The sequence below is a fragment of the Pinus tabuliformis genome, chromosome 6 (assembly GCF_031772625.1).
Source record: "Pinus tabuliformis cultivar Carrire ecotype Pingquan chromosome 6, CPIR1, whole genome shotgun sequence".
Classification (NCBI taxonomy): Eukaryota; Viridiplantae; Streptophyta; class Pinopsida; order Pinales; family Pinaceae; genus Pinus; species Pinus tabuliformis.
Window position 1 is genome coordinate 1006926303 of NC_142292.1, and position 19600 is coordinate 1006945902.

Genomic DNA, 19600 nt, shown 5'->3' on the forward strand with positions numbered 1-19600 from the left:
AATTTTTTAAATTAATCTCTCAGTAATTAAATATACCATTTAGTTGTCGTATCGGTAAGAGTGTTGGAAAAGACGTAATTGAATCAAATCATTATTAAGGGAGTTTGACGAACACCACATATGATAAGTCATGACATCTATCGATGGGTCTTCTCTAGGATTCCCATCGAAATTTGGGATATTAGAAGGTAATTTCGTAGGAATAATCAACCACAAAGGCGAATGAGCAATAGGATCATTGGTGAGCCAAGTCAAATTGGGCTATTGGAGAGTTGCCACAAACGACAAGTGCCTGTTAAAATCTGGTGGAGGATAACTTGGATAAGAGGTAATAACCTGAGCAATAGGTATTTTTGCTCCATGATAAGGAGGGTCCTGATAAAAAGGAACCTAGGCACCAAAATAAGGAGGATTCCGGTAACCAGCATACATATAACCTTGTTGTCCAGTTCCAATATAACCTTGCAAATATTGGAGAGGTCGGGTTTGGATTTGCTAGCCCTAATAGGGAAATTGAGGGATACCCTAATAAGGTTTATACTGTTTCCCCATGGGATTTTGCATCATCCCAACATAAGGTGGATTCGATGGAGGCTGCGCCATACTATAAGAAATCTATCCTAGTGGAATTTGAGGAATACCTTGTCCAAGTGGTTGATATTGTAAGGTACCTTGTAACGGTTGGGTAAGTGGAACCTAGGGGGTACTAGATACCGACAGAATAGATTGAGTCATAGTTATAGCCTATAAAGGTTGGATTACATGAATTTGAGCTTATAGAGGTATAGATTGATAAGTATGAATTTGAGATGTGGACGGCATAGGTGGGGAATTAAACAATGGATCCACAATCGAACCAAGTTGTACGGGCAAAGTAGGTTTCCAAACATTAGCAGCCATTCTCGAATATGGAGGATTTGGATAATGGATATCATCAATTTGAGGTATACTAACAATGGGTTTCCCCGTTGCTAAAGGAGGAAGGGATGATGGAGGCAACTGCCCCCCTTGCGGAGGGTACCCAAAATTAGGAGAGTTAGGTTGTTGAAGGTAACCAAGCCCACTAATATAAGGGATAACCTATTGTTCAAATTTAGGTGGAGGTGGAGGAGAAGGAGCAGGATGTGTAGAGATCATTAAAAAAGTGTCAGATGGAATTCCAGAAATATGTAACACGAGAGAGGCCCATGGATTGGATGCCACACTAGAGAAGGTACTGGATAATGACTAATAACCAAGTGGGACAGATGGGCCACCATACAAATGTGCCTCTGGTGATGCCACAAACAAGGATGAAGGAGCAACACTAGTTGTCTCAACCATAGTGGTGGATACAAGTTGGGAAACCATAGCGGATTCAGTACTGTACCAAAGAATATTGCTGCGAGAAACTCACGGGTGAGCGGGAAGAATCAGGTAAAGGATTTTGTGCTGGAGTTTGAAGAGGAGGAAGAGGATGAGCTTGATAAAAATGGATTCCACTCCAATGAACATGAGTAGAAGGACGAGGTTCTTCTTGTGGTATCTCTTCGATACTCACAAGGCTAGGTGGAAGGGGTTCACCATCGGTTCCAAGATATATAGTTTGTGGTTGTGTCTAAGGTAGAGGAACAGAAGGGGTAAGTCCTGAAGTAACAAGTGAAGATGGTTGAGGTACTTTAGGTTGAATAAAATCAGGTAATAAAGTCTTTGATTCAATAAAGTAAGGTTCAATGGCCTCATTCAACAAAGTTTCATGTGCTTCGGTTTTGACAGTGTTAGATTCATCAATAAATGATGAAGTAATCTCAGGCTCAGTACTCAAAGGGAAAGATGATTCTAGTAGATCAGATTTAGGAGGAGGACCAGAAGTAGTTCCCAAAGTTCCTAATTCAGTAGTTTGCATCTTCTTATGCTTCTGACGACGACCAAGAGTAGCCTTTGGTGGAAGAGGAGGTTTATTTTTCATTCTATGTGAACGACGAAGAGGAGGGGTGTGTTCTTCCATGTTGGATTAATAAATTTTAATAATTAACACAAAAATAAATCAAAAAGAGGATAAACTAGGCATAAAGGTTTACCAAGCAACCATGATTTGCAATATACACCTTGATGAACCAAATACTTAATGTACGTGCAGGCAATATCCCTAAATGCGATGTTTGGTGTATCACGGTATACAAGGCGGAAGACTCAGTTACTTATGTCGAGGATAAAAACCTATGGTGGACGTCCAAAATATACTTGACAGTACGTGGAAGTGCAGTCTGTAGTAGTGGTGTCTAATGTGTAACCGTTCGATGAGAGTGTTCACATATACTTTTCATGCGTGGAGCGCCATCCAATATACCTAAAGTTGCGCAGTGTACGATATGATACACTTACATACGTGGAACAAGATATCACCCCTGGGATACAACACTGGGAAACAATGACAACTCCTACTTTTAACGACGCTAGAAGACATCTCTAACCTAGACCTCTAAATGTTTGCGTTAATGTGACAAATTCTCCTTAGGTTGATTCAAAATATTTTAAAGTTTATCTTTGATTAAGTTTCAATTTCATGGCACACCACAAATTTCACCTGAATATCCTAAAATTCAAGCTAGCATAAAGAAATGGAAACTTTCACTTTCAATGAGAATCTATCTAAATGAGGGAAGAGACGAAGAATATGCAACAAACAATAACTAAGTGCAATTCCCTAAAATGCAATTGTTCCACTTCAAATTTACTCACAGAACCTATATGTCAATGCAAAGAGATTTTTCTTTTCAATTTCCTCCTAATTTTCAAAATGAGATAAAACTAAGATGCATGTCTAATCCCTAATAAAAGAAAACTTTTCAGAACAATGACTGGAACACCAATTATTTCAAGCACTCAATGATTAAACATATCAATTCGCTAATGACCTAATGACAAGAACAAAGGAAAATATAAACAAATTCTCATCAAAGGCAATGAAAACCACAAGCAAACCACATGGAGGCTCCTAAGAGACACTAAGACACTAAGGGACACAAATAAGAGCAATTGGAAGAAGGTAGTACAAAAAGAAAACCAAAACAATGCAAAATTTGGCATGAAACAGGGATCATCGTAGGTTCTTGAGGGACGCCGATGCTCTTCAACGCAGGAACAAAGAGGGTTGGGGTGCACTTCAACGTAGGTACAAGGCTAAGGTGCACTACAACACACTGTCTCCAGACCAAAGGGTGCGCTGATCAAGGAATATCAAGTTTTGCCACAAAAAGTGCAATGGAATCTCAATGACAGAACTTCCTATGTCTAATCAGAATTGAGTGAAGCTATAAAGATCAAAACAATAGGCAAAAATAGACACTAAGGGCAAGAAAAAACCACTAAGGGATTGAATCAATCCCTGGTATTGTCGCCAATTTGTTATATAGAATCTACGAATATAGACAGAAGTGTCTTCCTTAGGTCAGTTGGACTGACTTAGAAAAATAGAAAGCAAAGGGCACAATGTATTCCTTAAAGTAATTGAATGATGGGATGAAGCCTACTTGGAATCCGTTTCAAGATTCATTCCTTCCTTGGCTTGTATGCTCCAATCCTATCTTTGATCGCTATAGTTAGAACCTTCACAATCAAACAAGACAAGCCAAAGATCTACGACATTTATGTAGCATAGTCCAATCACTTCACTCATTAGATCAACATGGTATTGAAATACACGAAATCATAACATCAGATATAGGAAAACAATATATTATTTGTATTAATAGAAATGGAGAGAGTTACAACCAAAAATAGGAGTTAATCTTATAGAAGAGATCCCCATGTTGGCTTGTCTTTTCCTTGCCACAAAGTATGCCTCTATGTCACCCTAATGCATCGAATAATAACTCTCAAAGTAACAACATGAGGGTAGAATCAATCTCCAAAAGCCAACCCCTTGCCCATGGATGGTTGTAAATATATAGATGAGGGAGGTAGTTCATGAATTATTATCCATTTACCAATCTAGGCTTGAGATCCACTTGAGAGGGAAGGATGAGCTCAAGGTATAAGAGGTGAAAACTTCAAGGTAGGATAGGATATGATTTGAGACTCATATCCAAGGTAACTGGTTGAAACAACCTCAGGAAGATTCTGGAAGAGGAAGCTTAGAGATTCTTTTTATTTTCCCTAATTCCTAGAATCAACGCACTCCCAAGACTAAGCAACTTGTTGGTGATCAGCGGAGGTACAGAGAGGGTCAACCTAGTATTCAACATTGGTCCCTAAAGGGCTAGGGTGCATTGGGCCTTAAAAGCTTGGAAACTCGGTTGTCAGGAGCAAAAACTCAGGGATTTAGCAAATTCACGCTTAGGGCTTTGTGTAGGGATGATGACAATATTTTGAAGGATGTGATTTGATCCCGTTCGAAGGCCTATTGACCATTTGCAACAAAATGGCCTATAACACCTGTGATGGTATGCTCAGTAATTTTTCTTCTATGATAGTTTCCTTTCTAAGTGATATCATTTATCTGTTATATTATGGTGTTTAAATGAGATTATGTGACATAATTCATTAGTTTAATGCTTTGGTTCATATGATTTAGACATATGCACTATTGCTCTTAAAGCTTGCAAGATTCATGTTTTATGCTCTGCTATAGTGGATTGTTTTCTCCTTCTATTACCATGAAGATGATGTTTGATATGTCTACAACTTTCCATCTATCCTGCCTCTGTCCCTCTTGATTCATACAATCAAAATCCTTGTAGCTACATCTAAAACTTGATTTGTTGACTCCATTTCCCAATAGATTACTTGCTTCATCCCAACCACCACACTCAAAATCCAAAAACCCTACTGAAGATCTAACTATTGTTTGAAGACACAACCAAATGCTAAGCTTAGTGATTAGGTTGTCAAAGAGATCCCTCTATGGATTGAAGGGGATATCCTTCAATCTACAAGCGTGGTTTGAAAAGGTTACCTTAGTGAGTTTTCTGTTACAACCAATAAAATTTGTTGAGTGATAACACTTGGTCTTCTGGGTAATCATAATGATACAATTTAAGCTCATCAATGCTTTGACTACTTGATAATATGGACAATACACTCTGTATGATGTGCACAATAGTCGCGAACACTCCCCAAAACTACCCTGCACACCATGACGTATACACAATCTTAACCCCAGAGTCCCTAGCCATCCTTATGTGACATATGCACATACATTTGGACTTTAAGACTCATATGTAGTATACACACACACATTTAAGACTCATATGTAATGTATACGCAAAATTTTGGTCTTTAATAGTCATTATGTATAGTATATACACACAAATTTGGTCTTTAATAGAGTAGAACTCAATATTAAGAACTAAGAATCTTATATTGCTTGATTTATCCATAGCCATGGATGTCCATAACTAAAATATCGGTGCCATTCCTATCCACGACTTTGCACAAGACATTCTTAGCGTTAACCTCCACCATCTTTGATTCAAAATCGTGAAGCTGCAACCACAAATAGCCATAAACAATTGAAGAAAACAAAATTCCCATGGCGCTAAAGACTGAAAGATTGCAGATCACTTACAAATCTACTACGGCATAATCCTTTAGTGTGTTCCAGGGCTTTGGTCTCAATTCTCTTCAGATCCAATCCCATAGTTAGCATGACATCTGTTGCGCCTGCAATGGCATCACGAGATCAAATCCCGGGGATCACAATAGGTTTTTAAAAATAAATTCATGAGTTTGTAAGTTGGGGGTTTTTCTTACTAGGGCATGCCATGGGCATAATGTTGTTTGCATTAGGGTGAGCGTCGACCAAATATATTTTGAAGGGAAAATCTGCAAGGAAGGGAGTGACCAGATGCTCCATAACCCATTGCAACGCGTATACACTTTGCTCACTATTTTCTACACCCACCACTATTTTCCTCTTCACTCGACTCCATTTTCTTTTCACGTGAATGCAAATTGATGGGATTGATTAGAATGTCAGGCCTGAGATTCTACCAAATGGAGAATTAGTGGAAAACAAATAGTTAAGGAGACTTTAATATTAGTGCACCACTCAAATGGACAATTTGTGGCAAATGATTCCGTAGTTTTCTAAAGTAAAAAACATCCATCTTCAATTAGACTTCGTACGTTGAGAAAGGAATATTCATCCATACCTTCTACACTCAACTTAGAAACATCTCTTGTTCCACTTTGCCATAAGATCCCACACTTCCTATAATGAAATTGGTAAAATTTCTTCCCTTACACAATAAGAGTGTAGCCAATCAAAGTTAAAATAAATAAACTAAAATAACATTAAAAATAATAAAATTTAATTTGTAATGTTAAAATATGGACTATTAACATTATTATGTCCATCTGCATGTCAATCAGTAACTCTACTTGAATGGTTCACGAGTCACAATACTTGCTAAGGTTTTGCAAATGGGGTAGCAAGTTAAGTGGGCTTGATTGTGGGGAAAACTCCACAGTTAAGCGTGCTTGAGCCAGAGGCAATTTGGGATGGGTGACCTCTTGGGAAGTCCTAGTTACTAGGTGCAAGCCCCAGAAGTGATGATTGACGCTATGTGATTCATTTCACTAGTTTCAATCCCACTTCTTCACCCTTGTGAGCATCACCCGATGCAATGAGTGATAAGTGAACTATTCAAAAATCATGAGAAATTAGTCAGTTACGACTACCTCTCATGGAAATGGTCATAGATGAATGACTTACTTAACACAGTTGAATCCCAAAATGATATCTAATATAATGCACTGTGGAAACCCCTTAATAATTACATTCAAAAAGAGTAAAGGGTACTCTACTTGAATGGTTCATGAGGCACAATACTTGCTAAGGTTTTGCAAATGGGGTAGCAAGCTAAGTGGGCTTGATTGTGGGGAAAACTCCACAGTTAAGCACGCTTGAGCCAGAGGTAATCTAGGACGGGTGACCTCCCGGGAAGTCCTGGTTTCCGGGTGCAAGCCTTGGAAGTGATGATTGATGCTATGTGATTCATTTCACTAGTTTCAATCCCACTTCTTCACCCTTGTGAGCATCACCCCATGCAATGAGTGCTAAGTGAACTATTCAAAAATCATGAGAAATTAGTCAGTTACGACTACCTCTCATGGAAATGGTCATAGATGAATGACTTACTTAACGCAGTTGAATCCCAAAATGATATCTAATATAATGCACTGCAGAAACCCCTTAATAATTAAAATCTGTAAATTCTTTTTTGGTCAAACACAAATAATAGCAAGTCAAACAAAAAACTAAATACACAATATCATGCATGTGGCAGGTATAATAAGAGAGTGAGACTATGTAGCGTAGCTCACTATACATGAAAACAACTTGGAGTAAGGAATGCATAACTTTCCATTGATTGCAAATTAAGTAGGATAATGCGTAGGTGTAAGAAAACCAAATGTGGTTTGAAATATTAAACCCTTAGTCCAACAACGAGGTTAGAATCATTTATCATTCATGGTATTAACATTATTATGTCCATCTGCATGTAAATCAATAACTCAATGATCCCAGTCCCATGACGTATTGATAATTGTTGTAGGGTTTTTTGGTTTTGATACAAACATATCGCATCATGGGGTCCACATATAGAGTTGTTTCCTCCTTTTTTATGAGATTTGACTCTAATGGGTTGCATTGTATATAACAATATTTATAAGACCAAATAATTAAGCATCTCATTCGATCCATCCTTATGATATTTATGCAATAAAATGATATATAAGATTGAATGCATGAGCACTTGTGTGTATATGATGAGCCACTTTTATAACATGCTTGAATGAAAACCAACATGTATAACAAAATGTGACAATATTGAATGCAAACCTTATATTAAATAAAATGTGACAAACCTTATGTATAACGTTCTTCCTTTAATATATTAATCTAAGGGATTAATTTTTGTCACTACTGAACAACTTTATAGAAAGCATCATAAGTCTTCTTTATATTTTGATCTCGTCAGATACATCGAGTATAACAATAATACCTCCCACAGCCCTTGAAACCTCAAGAGACATGAAGGTACATTTACATAACATGTCTTCAACGTCTGCTCCTTTTTCAAGTTTTTTTGGACTAAAAAATGACTATTCTTTTGTCAATCAAATTGGATCTACAATAATATTTGGGATACCATTGAAAAATAAAGGTTAATAAACTTTTAAAATCTAGCAATGAATAAAGTGTGGATACTTTTTCCTGTGTTCCTCCATTGGTTAATCTAGAAATAACATAATTAATTATTATTTTTTCAATCTAAGTTTCATGGGTGATGTAGTTTGGAACAAAATCCTACAAAGAATTTTAGGAAACTATTCTTCTTAAACCATGGTCCCAGGTGGATTATAACTCCTCTCCTTCAAAACATAATATCCTTTTGTTGACGGTGTTGGACCCACCAACATTCAGGCGATCACCCCGGTATGAAGTCCCAACTAGACCTCACACCATTTGGTGTGGGAGTCCCATCCGGTATGATGGCCCGGTTGGCATTGTCTTAAGTATTTGCCTCAACTCTTGGTTGTTAGCACAAGAGAGTGGTTCACTTTGTCTTCGAGAAGTGAGGTTCGCGTACCTGGTGAGTGTAAGTGTACTTGTGTCAATGGTTCTTTCACTGTGATGGGAAAAGGTGAAGGTGAGTTCCAAGTTGAAAGGGATCAATCCCAACTCGGCTAGGAACACACAACACAAAGGACATACACAACTTCTGGTGGAGCAGTCCACTTGGATGTGACAGTCACAACATACAAGGTAAGATAACATGTACAACACTCATGGATCAGTCCGAGATGAGTGCAATGATTGTTACAACAAGGTTCATGTGAAAGGTCTGTTTGGTGTCCACCAGAGCAGTCGATATGGACGGGACAAAATTAACAACATATAAAACACATTTCCATTAATAGATTATGCATTACAACAAATGAATCAGTTCATATGTAGAACACATGGTTAAAGCAACATGCATTACAAGTGTTAAAGATCAAACTTACAACAAATACAATACATGTGTGAAAACGTGTTGTCCTGTTGAAAGGCTTATGAATTAAGCAAAAGTTCCAAGACACATTGTTACACCATACATCACTAACCCCGTTAGCGACTCATTGGAGCCACTACTTACTCCTCAAAGAAAATATTACAGACTCTCTTGGCTATGTGGGAGGAGTTGAGGTGAAAAGTCCTTTCATGTACAAATGAGGGGAGTGTTTATAGCCAAGGGTGAAACTGACCCTTGTGGCTGTTCGACTACCCTCATGACCGTTCGACTTCCATGAATTTCTGACTTACATGACTCTATGTTCAACAAGTGGGTCTCTTGGACTTCCACGTTACATCACATTGATTGACAATAAGCCCATAGTAGAGATGTGGGCAAATGACTCATGACTTGACTCGACATGACTTGACATGATATTGTTGGTACATACGTACTGCTGTTGGAGTGCATGTCGAGCTAGAGTGCTTTTGAGTGATGGATGTCTTCATGGTGTATCATAGCTTCACCTCCACATGGCGAAGTGTGTGGAGTCTTAAATGGTCCTTGGTTCGCTTGATGAAGCTCTAGCATGTTGTTCCTTGCTTTCATGTTGGAAGGCTTGGCAAACTCACTTGTTCGTGAAGGTGCACGTTCGTCGCATTCGTCTGCTTTGCATGCTTTTTTCGTTCATCCGCTTCACATGCTTCATTCGTTCATCCGTTGGTGAACCTATCCATCTACATGTGCTCTCTTCGTTCATCCTATTCATCGTCTTGACATGTTCGTGGATGTACCTGTACCTGTAGTCACTCATGACGAGACGACATCAAATCCAAAACTTCCTAGTCTACCATGACACATGATCATTCAGATGTGGGTGATGGGAGAGGCAGTAGGGTTGTGATGTGGGATGATGGCTCTGGGAAACTGCTGATGAAAAATGCGCAAGCGTCACTGAGGGATGGAGACAGACGATCTGAATCGACAATGATTGTCTGCAAGGTCTAGCTCGGCTAGGAGGAAAAATTACACAAATTTTAGGAGGGACAGTTCATGCTGCAGGAGGGCAGGGCAGGCATGCTCTGAACATTTTCCGGAACGAACAGTAAGCAGGGGCTGGACAGCCAAATTTGCGCAATTTTCTAGAGGAACGTGCCAAGATGCATGAGGGATCAGCTGGCAAGGATTGCTCAATTCTTCTGGGGAACTGCCCGGGAGACTGGTATCCAGATCTGCATAATTCCCAAATGGAAGTGCCAGTTGGCTGCTAGGGTCATTGCCAGCCAGATCTGCGCAATTCCTAGAGGGAACTTCCAGTTGGCTATTGGGGTCACTGGTAGCCAGATCTGCGCAATTCCCAGAGGGAACTGCGAGTTGGCTGCTGGGGTCACTTGCACAATTCCTAGAGGGAGCTGCTAGTTGGATGCTCAGTCACTGGCAACAGAAACTGAGCAATTCCTGGAGGGAACAGGCAATCTGCTGCTAGCTAGGAAAATTGGATTAAGGCCAGGAGGCTGGCTTGCTGATCATCTCTGCGCAATTTCAGAGCTGAGCTGGCTAATGGGTAGTGGGAGGCCTTCTCATAAGCACTACACAATTTTTGAGATGAACAACCAGTAGAGTGTTCGGGTGGCCAACATGAGTGCTGATTGAATTGCTTGCGGGAAATACAGCTTGAAAGAACTAGCTTGGTGCTTCTATACTGTTCTGGTTGATAGTCGATCGAGTCGAACGCAGGTTGATGGTCCGACTGTCAGTGAGGAGTTTGGTCGTCATAATTTTAGCAAAAATGACTAAATGTGTGAACAATCAAAAGATGCATAGGTGATCATATGGACACACACTCGCATGACTTGACGACGAAGCGGCCAAACCATCCGGACACACATGTTCAACATGACTGACTGACGGTGCAAGTGACAAGAACGACACTTGTGATTGATCGTTCATGATCGAGATGATGCTTGCGCAACAGTGAATATGACGATCCATGTGAGTGCGACAAATGCCTTCATGGTGAACACAACAAACACATATGAAGCAAAGACTTTGAGCATAACCAGAACATAGTCGCAAGCATGACTTAGACATCAACATGCAAAGAATCGAGTGCAATAAAAAAGCAAGGAGAATGTAAAGACTCACCCGAGCTCACGGAGTGAACCTGAGTGTGTGCAGTCATCAAGTGAAATTCTCCAAGGGAGGCTACGAAATTGGTGCAGGCCAAAATTTTGAAGGGTGGTTGTAGCCACTACAACACTTGGCGACACACTGGTAGAACTACAGCTTCTCTATTTCAGTTCATTGCTAGCACAGGGCCTTTGTCTTTCAGGAAGTATTGAATCGCTGTGCATGTTACATCAGTTTCGCCACTTACCCTATGGACATATATGGTTCACCCCTTACCAATTCAGTCAAACACAATCAAAATTTTAGCTTAGATCTCAGTGTTTCGAATCTGGGAAGGGTAGTTTAGTTTGCGAGTTGAAGATTTTCAGAGTATAATTTTTCATCTCTGTTGTTGCTGCACTGCCAGCAGGCCTAGACAGTACCTCAGTGGAGTCACACAGGAACACACACATTGCTCCATTACCAACGAGCCTGGTCAGTACCTTGGTGGAGTTGCATGCTTCACCTCTCTGCGCAGGAAGCCTTTCTCTTCTTTCGCCTTTGTATTTTTTAAGAGAACTATGCATAGGCACTTATTTATTTTTGGGGAAGAAGAGGGATCCCAACTTATTGAGAGCAAAAGAGGTTGTTCCTTCAGTGAATCATGTAAGACCTCTGACATAGGTTTGCTCATTTAGATTTTTCCCATTCTCTGTTTCTACTAATTGGATTAGCTTCAACACATAGAGGACAAGGCTGAGTACAGGCATGGGGCTTCCTAGTGTGGACACAGTTTCACGGTTGGACCAAAGCTTCCCTTACATACGGTTCATATTTTTTGTCAGGACTTCATCGGCCAAACGTTGTAACCAAGCACAGAGGAAATGGAAACAAGACTAGCCAAGTGCTACAGTGTCACAAGTCTCTTCAAATTTCAGCCAGATACATTATTCAAAACTAGAACGTAGTAGTTGGCATCACTTATTTCCGGAACAAAAATAGTAATATATCAAAAAAACAAAATGCACATGAACAAAAATAGTAATCAGAGAAAAACAAAGCAAAAGCAAAGATAATAAGCAAAACAAACCAAACAAAACACAAGTAGCAAGCAGACTATGTACAAGGCACGAGCACGGCTATTGGAAATAATATTTGAGATCTTGGCCGTTGACGGGAAGGTTGTCAATCCTCCCATCGGGTGATCGCAAATGATATGCGTGTGGGCCAAGCTTCTTGTGAAACGGGCCAATCCACAGGGACTGGAACTTCGCATGTTTTCCTTTGTCTTCATGGGGTTTATCCCATTTCAAAACTAAGTTGTCCACATCAAAGCTAGCTTTCCCTGTAGAATTTTTATCAAACCACCTCTTGATATGGTTATGGACCATGGTGGAACATGAATTTTTCTTTTGCTTTCATCCTTTCTTCCTGGAGCTTATGGAGAGCATCCATCCTATGACGAACTAGCTGGCAAGGCTTGCCTTGGGATTCCTGGGCATGCTAAAGAGAAGGCAAGTAGATATTTGGTGGGAGGATGGCTTCTTTACCATAGACCAGGAAGTATGGTGAGGTGTTCAAAGAGGGCTTAGGTGTTACATGGTCAGGCCATAGTGCATTTGTAAGGGCGGTATGCCAGTTACACTATTTAGAGAAAACAATCTTTTTGATTATACAGATGAGGTTCTTATTTGTAGACTCTGCTAGACCGTTTCCTTGCAGATAATAATTCGATAAATGATTTAACACAATACCATTCTATAATGCAAAGTCATAGAGTTTCAAAGATGAAAAATAAGTTTCATTATCAAAAACAAGTGATACTGGAACGCCGAAGCATGAGATGATATTCTGCTAGAGGAAGCTGATGACCTCTTGGTCGTTCACTTGTTTGAGTGGAACTACCTTTGTCCACCGTGTAAAGTAGTCAGTTGCTGTTAGGATATAACGGTGTTGCTTTGATGAATGAGGGAAAATTTCCCCAATAATGTCCAGGCCCCACTGTTGGAATGGTTCAGTCACTACAACAGGGTGTAGTGGGGTTGCTGATCTTCATGTTCTGCCGGCGCATCGCTGACAGACTGGGCATTTACGGGCATAGGCATGTGCATCCTTGAATAATGTGGGCCAGTAAAAACCGGCTCGCATAACCTTGTGTGCTATGGTATTTCTTGCAAAGTGACCCTCGGCGGGTCCGTCATGCAGATCTTGAAGTACCTTCTCTGATTCCTGTGCCTCCAGGCACCTGAGAAAAACTCCATTACTATGCTTTCTGTAAAGCACTCCGTGTATTGAATGATATGTTAAGGATTTCATGTGCAATTCCCTCCTCTCTGATAGAAAAGTGAGAGGGTACAGTGCCATGCTCAAGGTACTGGCAAACATCTGCGTACCAAGAGGTTCCATTTTCCATGGGGTTTTCTCGCCTTATTTTGTACATTTCAATCTCCTGCTCCCAACCGGTGAGCTCTTCTTCATTCTCTAGAGCATGTACTGCTTCAGCTGCAAGTCTACATAGTCCATGTCCTTTGATTGTGTGTACTGGCTTGATTTCAATATCATATTCTTGCAAACCTATCATCTAGTTCGCACGTCGTTCTCCTAGCTCTTGTTGTACTAGCAATGTACGAACTGTTGGGTGGGGAACGAAGACTATGCAGTGGTTCTTCAACAAATAGGGCTTGAAGTGTTTCACCGCCTTGTAAACTGCATAAGCCTGTTTGTCAATGGAGGGGTAGTTAAGCTCTGGTCCTTGCATGCTTGCACTCATGAAAGAGATGGGATGTTCATCATTAGCCCCATATTTTTGAGTGAGTACTACAACTAGTGAGTTATCGGAAGCGAAGGTGTATAGCAGGAAATATTTTTTGAAATCTGGGCTGTAAAGTGCCGGCGCTTCGGCGATGGCTTGGTTAATCTAGGCGAATGCGTGCTTTTATTTCTTGCCCCAAGTGTACACTACATCTTTCTTAATCATGTCCTGCATGGGCTTGACTATTTGCGCATAATATGAGATGAATTTCTGGAGGAAGTTTATCTTGCCCAAGAAGGACTGCATAGCTTTCTTGTTGTCTGGGTGAGGAATCCACGTGATAACTTGGACCTGGTCTAGATCTACCTCGATCCCGCTCTTGGAAACAATCTGTCTGAGGAGGTTCCTCTCAGACACGACGAATACACTCTTTTTGGGATTCAGGGAAATCCTATATCTTCGGCATCGCTCGAAAATTTTATTAAGATGGAGTATGCGGTCTTCTCATCTTCTTGAGAACATAGTCACATCATCAAGGTATACCACCACGCTCTGCCCAATGAGTCTGCGAAAGGCGATGTCCATAGCGCGCTGAAATGTTGCGCCTGCATTTACAAGCCCAAATGGCATTCGTCTATATGTGAATGTACCCCACTTGGTACAGAAAGTAGTTTTGAGTCTGTCAGGTTCTGCTACCAGAACTTGATTGTATCCTGAAAAACTGTCAAGGAGAGAGAACATCTGTGCCCCAGATACTGTTTGCAAAATATGGTCCATAGACGGCACGGGGTAGTTATCTTTGTCCAAGGCATGGTTAACGTTCTGGAAATCGACACACAAGCGGATTTCCCCAGACTTCTTTCATATAGGCACAAGGTTGGAGACCCAAGTGGAATGACGAACTTTATATATGATTCATGCATCCAACAATTTAGTAAGCTCTTTCTGTATGAGGGGTTCAAGTAATAGATGTACTTTTCTCAGCTTTTGTTGATATGGCTTGACCCCTTCCTTGATTGGGATGATATGTTGGATGATCCGTGTGTCATAAGTTTTCAAGTCATCATACGTCCATGCGAACACATCTCGGTATTGTTTGAACAAGTGGATGAAGGCTTGCCATTCTTGCTATGTACAACATGTGCCAAGATTAACAAACTTTGGATCCTTTTCTGTTCCCAGGTTTATCAGTTCATGCCTCATGGTGGAACTATGGGTCTTGCTGTTCCTTGGCCCTTGGAACCGCTCTTGCAAGTCATATATATTTTCCAGTGATACCACACCTTTTGTGATAATGTGGCCTTTCATGTCATCAACTCTTGTTTGCAGAGAGCGCTCGTGCTCATCGTCATCTATTGCTGCATCTTTGAAAATGTCAGCATTGGCCATAAAATGTAGTATCTGTTGATCATCATTAAACACGCATAAGTTAGTTATGTTGTCTGGGATAGATGGTTTGTACAAAATTTCAATAGTAAATCTATCCCTAATCGGTGACATTCTTGAGGCTGCATTTTCTAGTGCATTGGCAGCTGCATTACGCATACGCGGCACAACAATGATATTAAATGCTTGGAAGTTTGAGATTAGTCGCCATACCTCTTCTTGGTAGTTTTTTAGATGTGGTGATAAATAGTGAATGGTGTCACATACCTGCCATACCACTATCTCTAAATCACCTACCACTTTAAGCATGACCACTTTGAGGCTGATGGCCTTCTGCAAGCCCAACATGAGTGCTTCATATTCTGCTACATTTTTCATGCACTCAAACTCCAAGCAGCTTGACACCAGATGCTTCCTATTGCAAGGGTTGATCAGAACACACCCAGATCCTGAGCCATCCTGTGTCTTTGATCCGTCGAAGTACAAAGTCCACAACTCATCTATACGCAGACCGCTTGATGTGATAGTACTGTTGCTACTACTGTCGCTGCTACTACTGCTACTATTGGTACAATGTGTTGTACAAGTTTCATTACCATCAGTTGGGCAAGGAAGGAGTCCCAACTGTGTGTCTGGTGGGGTTGGAGCTGGCCATGCAGGATAACACCCCAATGTTGTTTCAAGGAGGCAGTTGCCGAACATGAGTTCTGCGAGGGCCAACATTTCATTCTCTCCATTGATGGGAGTGACATTATGCTTCATGTACCTCTTGGATTCTACCCAGATTTGGTTGCACTTGCCCTTATGTGGAAGTCACATGTGAGACCAGTCCGTAGCAAAATATCCATCCAACTTGCTGGACCAGTCCGTAGCAAAATATCCATCCAACTTGCTGGACCAGTCCCTACTGAGTAATAGACCATACGCTTCCGAGATGTCCACAACCACTATGTTGATACATTGGTGCACTTGATTGTCATGGGATAGTCGAATGATCACGTCTCGTAATTCACCAATGGTTGGTATCGATGTTCGATCAAGTTGGATGATTCACGCAGATGTCTCGCTCCACTTTGCATTGATCCTTTTAGCAATGGAGAGCAGCATGACATTGGCTACCGCACCGGAATCAACCAAACAGTTGTGAATGTTGTAGTTGAAGATTTCAAAAGATAGCAGGAACAGAGGGCAACCTAAGTTTGCTTCTTCAATCCGGAGTGCATTGAGCACAGTTGAAAGTGATCCAGGGGGTACGCTTTCTCCCTTGCTAGTAGAGGTTGCACTATCTATCCCAAAGCGCACAATAGGATGTCTCGCTAACTCTGGATCTTAGCCAACTTGAACAAGTTGATGCTTGCTCGAGTTTTCTTCATGTCATCAACAATGTTGTAGTCCAAAGGTGGTTGAATCACTGAGGTGTCCAGGGTTGAACGAATGTTCGTATTTTCTGGCAGAGTGTTTCGCAACTTGCTGCTCATGGATGTACTCTTTTTCGGTGCTGTCTTCTTGGACTTGCTTTGCATTTTTGCTTTGAGGGAGCCGGTGGGTCGGTCTTCCTTATCAATAGTCTGACCTTTTCTTGCATCTCCCTTAGTGTGGGGGGAGCTCCTTTGCTTCTAAGACTGTAATTGTTAGTTTTTTTCTGGGGTTGCTTCTCGGTGTTTGTCTTTGCCATTATTTGCGAGCACTGATATGTGTTCACCACATGCTCAGAGCTTGATGGCTCATCAGGTGCAACCTCTTCATCATTGTACGTGTCTTCTGGTTTCTCCTGCATATTTCTTCTCGCCTTGAGTGTACGACTGTAAAAAGTATTTGTGACTCACTTCCAGCCCGGACAAGAGTTCTCAGGATGATGTTCTTTGTGGAAAGAACATAATTTCAGGTCTGCACATTGTTCGAGCTAGAACACAGGCTTCTGCGCAGTTTTTGGAACGAACTGGCCACTGCTTGATGCGTTGCTTGCCTGTCTCTACCTAGGTGGGTGACTGCTTTCAAATGTGTCCGATCCGCGTTGTTTGAGTTTAGACATTTTAGTGGATAAGCTTTTGACAAGATGAGTGGGGGTCTCAATGTCGGTTGCTTCCTTGTCTCTACCCTTGCCCGTCATTTCTTGTGACTGCCTTCTCGTATCCTTGGAGTCCTTCGTCGATTGATCATCCTTGATGACTTCAATTGCACACAGGTCTTTCTCAACAAATAGCCTCTTCACAATTTTGCAATAGTGTTGGTCTTGCATCTCGCTTGATGAACCGCGCAATGCTGGTTGGCAGTGCGGACGTGTAGTAATCAGTGGTGATGGAGTCATGAGGCTTAGTGTGTGTTGGGAACCTATTTAGTATACACATAAACCTCTGATTGAAATCTTTCACTTTTTCTTTTCCCTCCATCTTGAGGCTTCCCAACTCTTTGAGTAGCATGGCTGGGGTCTTGTCATCAACGAACTTCTCAAGGAACAGACGTTTGAAAGAACCCCAGTTCTGTATGGAGTTAGGTGGAAGGTTGTGATACCAAGCAGCTGCCCGACCATCTAAGGTACATGGAAACAATCTACATGCTACATCGTCATAATGTACCTCAAGGGTCTGCCGCTGTAGGTATAAGTTGTCTAAGTGGTCTTCCACCTTCACTGCACTGTCAGGGTTGAACTTGATGTTCATTCTCTCTGCTCACTTTGACATCTTGTGCAGAACAGCTGGGAGAGCCAATGATCCCTGAGTCATCCATTGAAGATTTGGTTCATCCATCTCTTCGTCTTATTCATACTCTTCCTCTCCTTCAGAGTCTAATGTGTTTGACTTTGAGTTTGTTGGTCTGTCTCCACCTCTGCCTCCTATAGCCAAGTCCGATCCTGAGACCACAAGAGTGCCTTTTTCACTTTGCTGGAGGATGGGAGATTTCTTCTCGTCTTCTATAGCTTCTCATAGACCTTCAAGTGTGGCAAGGCTTACTTCTTTGTTGTAGATCTAACCCAGAAATACTATAGATCTGATATAAAAATATGAGATAATGCAAATAACCCAGAAATAAGATGAAATGATTCTTTATTGATCAAACCCTTAAGGTAGGGTAACACCATACATTCACTCCTTAAGGAAGGAGAACACTCCACAAGCCATATGCTTGTTCATACAAGAATACTTCTCTTCATCTTCATATCCCTCCAACTGATACCATGGGCCCATTACATTATTATTAACTACTTGTGGTCCCTTACATGACATGGGTTAACCACCTTATTTATTACTATGGCCCATCCCATTATTACATTATTACCTTGGGTACCTCCCTTGGTACCCCATATTATCCCCCCTAGGTACATAACATTCCACCCCCCTAAACATGTTTCGTCCCCGAAACATGGGAAGAACATAAATAATAAGATCTACTCAAAAGAGTAGTCCACTGATACCATGCACGTGCATCTAGCCATCCAAGAGAAAGGTGAGCCCTTGGTCTCGCTGGTGCCTCGCTCGCTTGAGATGGAAGTTGACTGCGGTAGCTCTTCTGTGTGGATGTGTAGTAGGTGGATCTTTGTTCCTCTCGATCTGTCCTGCGGGGTTTGTTGTCCATGTGGCTAATTGGTTGCCATCTTGATTGTTGTCTTGCTGAGTGATGTGGGTGATGATATGTTGAAGTTTTAACCCACGATGGCTTTTTCTTTACTTCACCTTGCTGTGGTGCCTCTTGTGGTGTCTTCTTTTTCAATATGACTTCAACCACTGAATCGTCCTCAGATGTATCAGCACCTGTAACCTTTTCTGCTTCAGCTTCTGTTTGTGTTTGATTGTCGACCATCAACTGCTCATCATCTGATATGTCACTCCCTGTAACATCTTGTGCGTCAACCTCCGTGGACTCTACCTGTTTATGGATGGAAATATCCTGTAATGTAATTTTCTTCTTTTTATACCATAGCTTCAAGAATTTCTTCTGCACATTAATATTGATAGTACCCACAGATTCCATCCAAGGATATCCCAAAACAACATCCATATTATCCATCTCTGACGCATAAAAGTCACCATGCAATACATATTTATCCATAGAAATCTTCAAATCCTTGTAAACTTGAACATCCTCATTATCAACCTGTGTATGTTCCATTTGTTTTGCTGGGACTTGCAATTTTTTTGCCAAATTAACACTGATAAAATTATGTTTACAACTAGGATTGATAGAAACAATGATCTTCCCTTTCTGAATCAATCCATGAACCTGCAATAAGGATATACCAGTAGGAAATAGACCCACATGTTTCTCCTTATCTTGTTTTCTGTCATGAGACCATCTGTCTAAAAGTAATTTTTCAAATTCTTTATCCGACAAGTCGTCCAACTGTTTGATGCCAAGTGATCTCCACCATCTG

At 41.0% G+C, this 19600-nt stretch overlaps 1 pseudogene; it reads right to left on the reverse strand.

Moving 5' to 3' along the window:
- Positions 1–5037: 5037 nt before the first annotated feature.
- On the reverse strand, positions 5038–15579 carry LOC149262404 (universal stress protein PHOS34-like; annotated as a pseudogene).
- Between the last annotated feature and the right edge of the window lie 4021 nt (positions 15580–19600).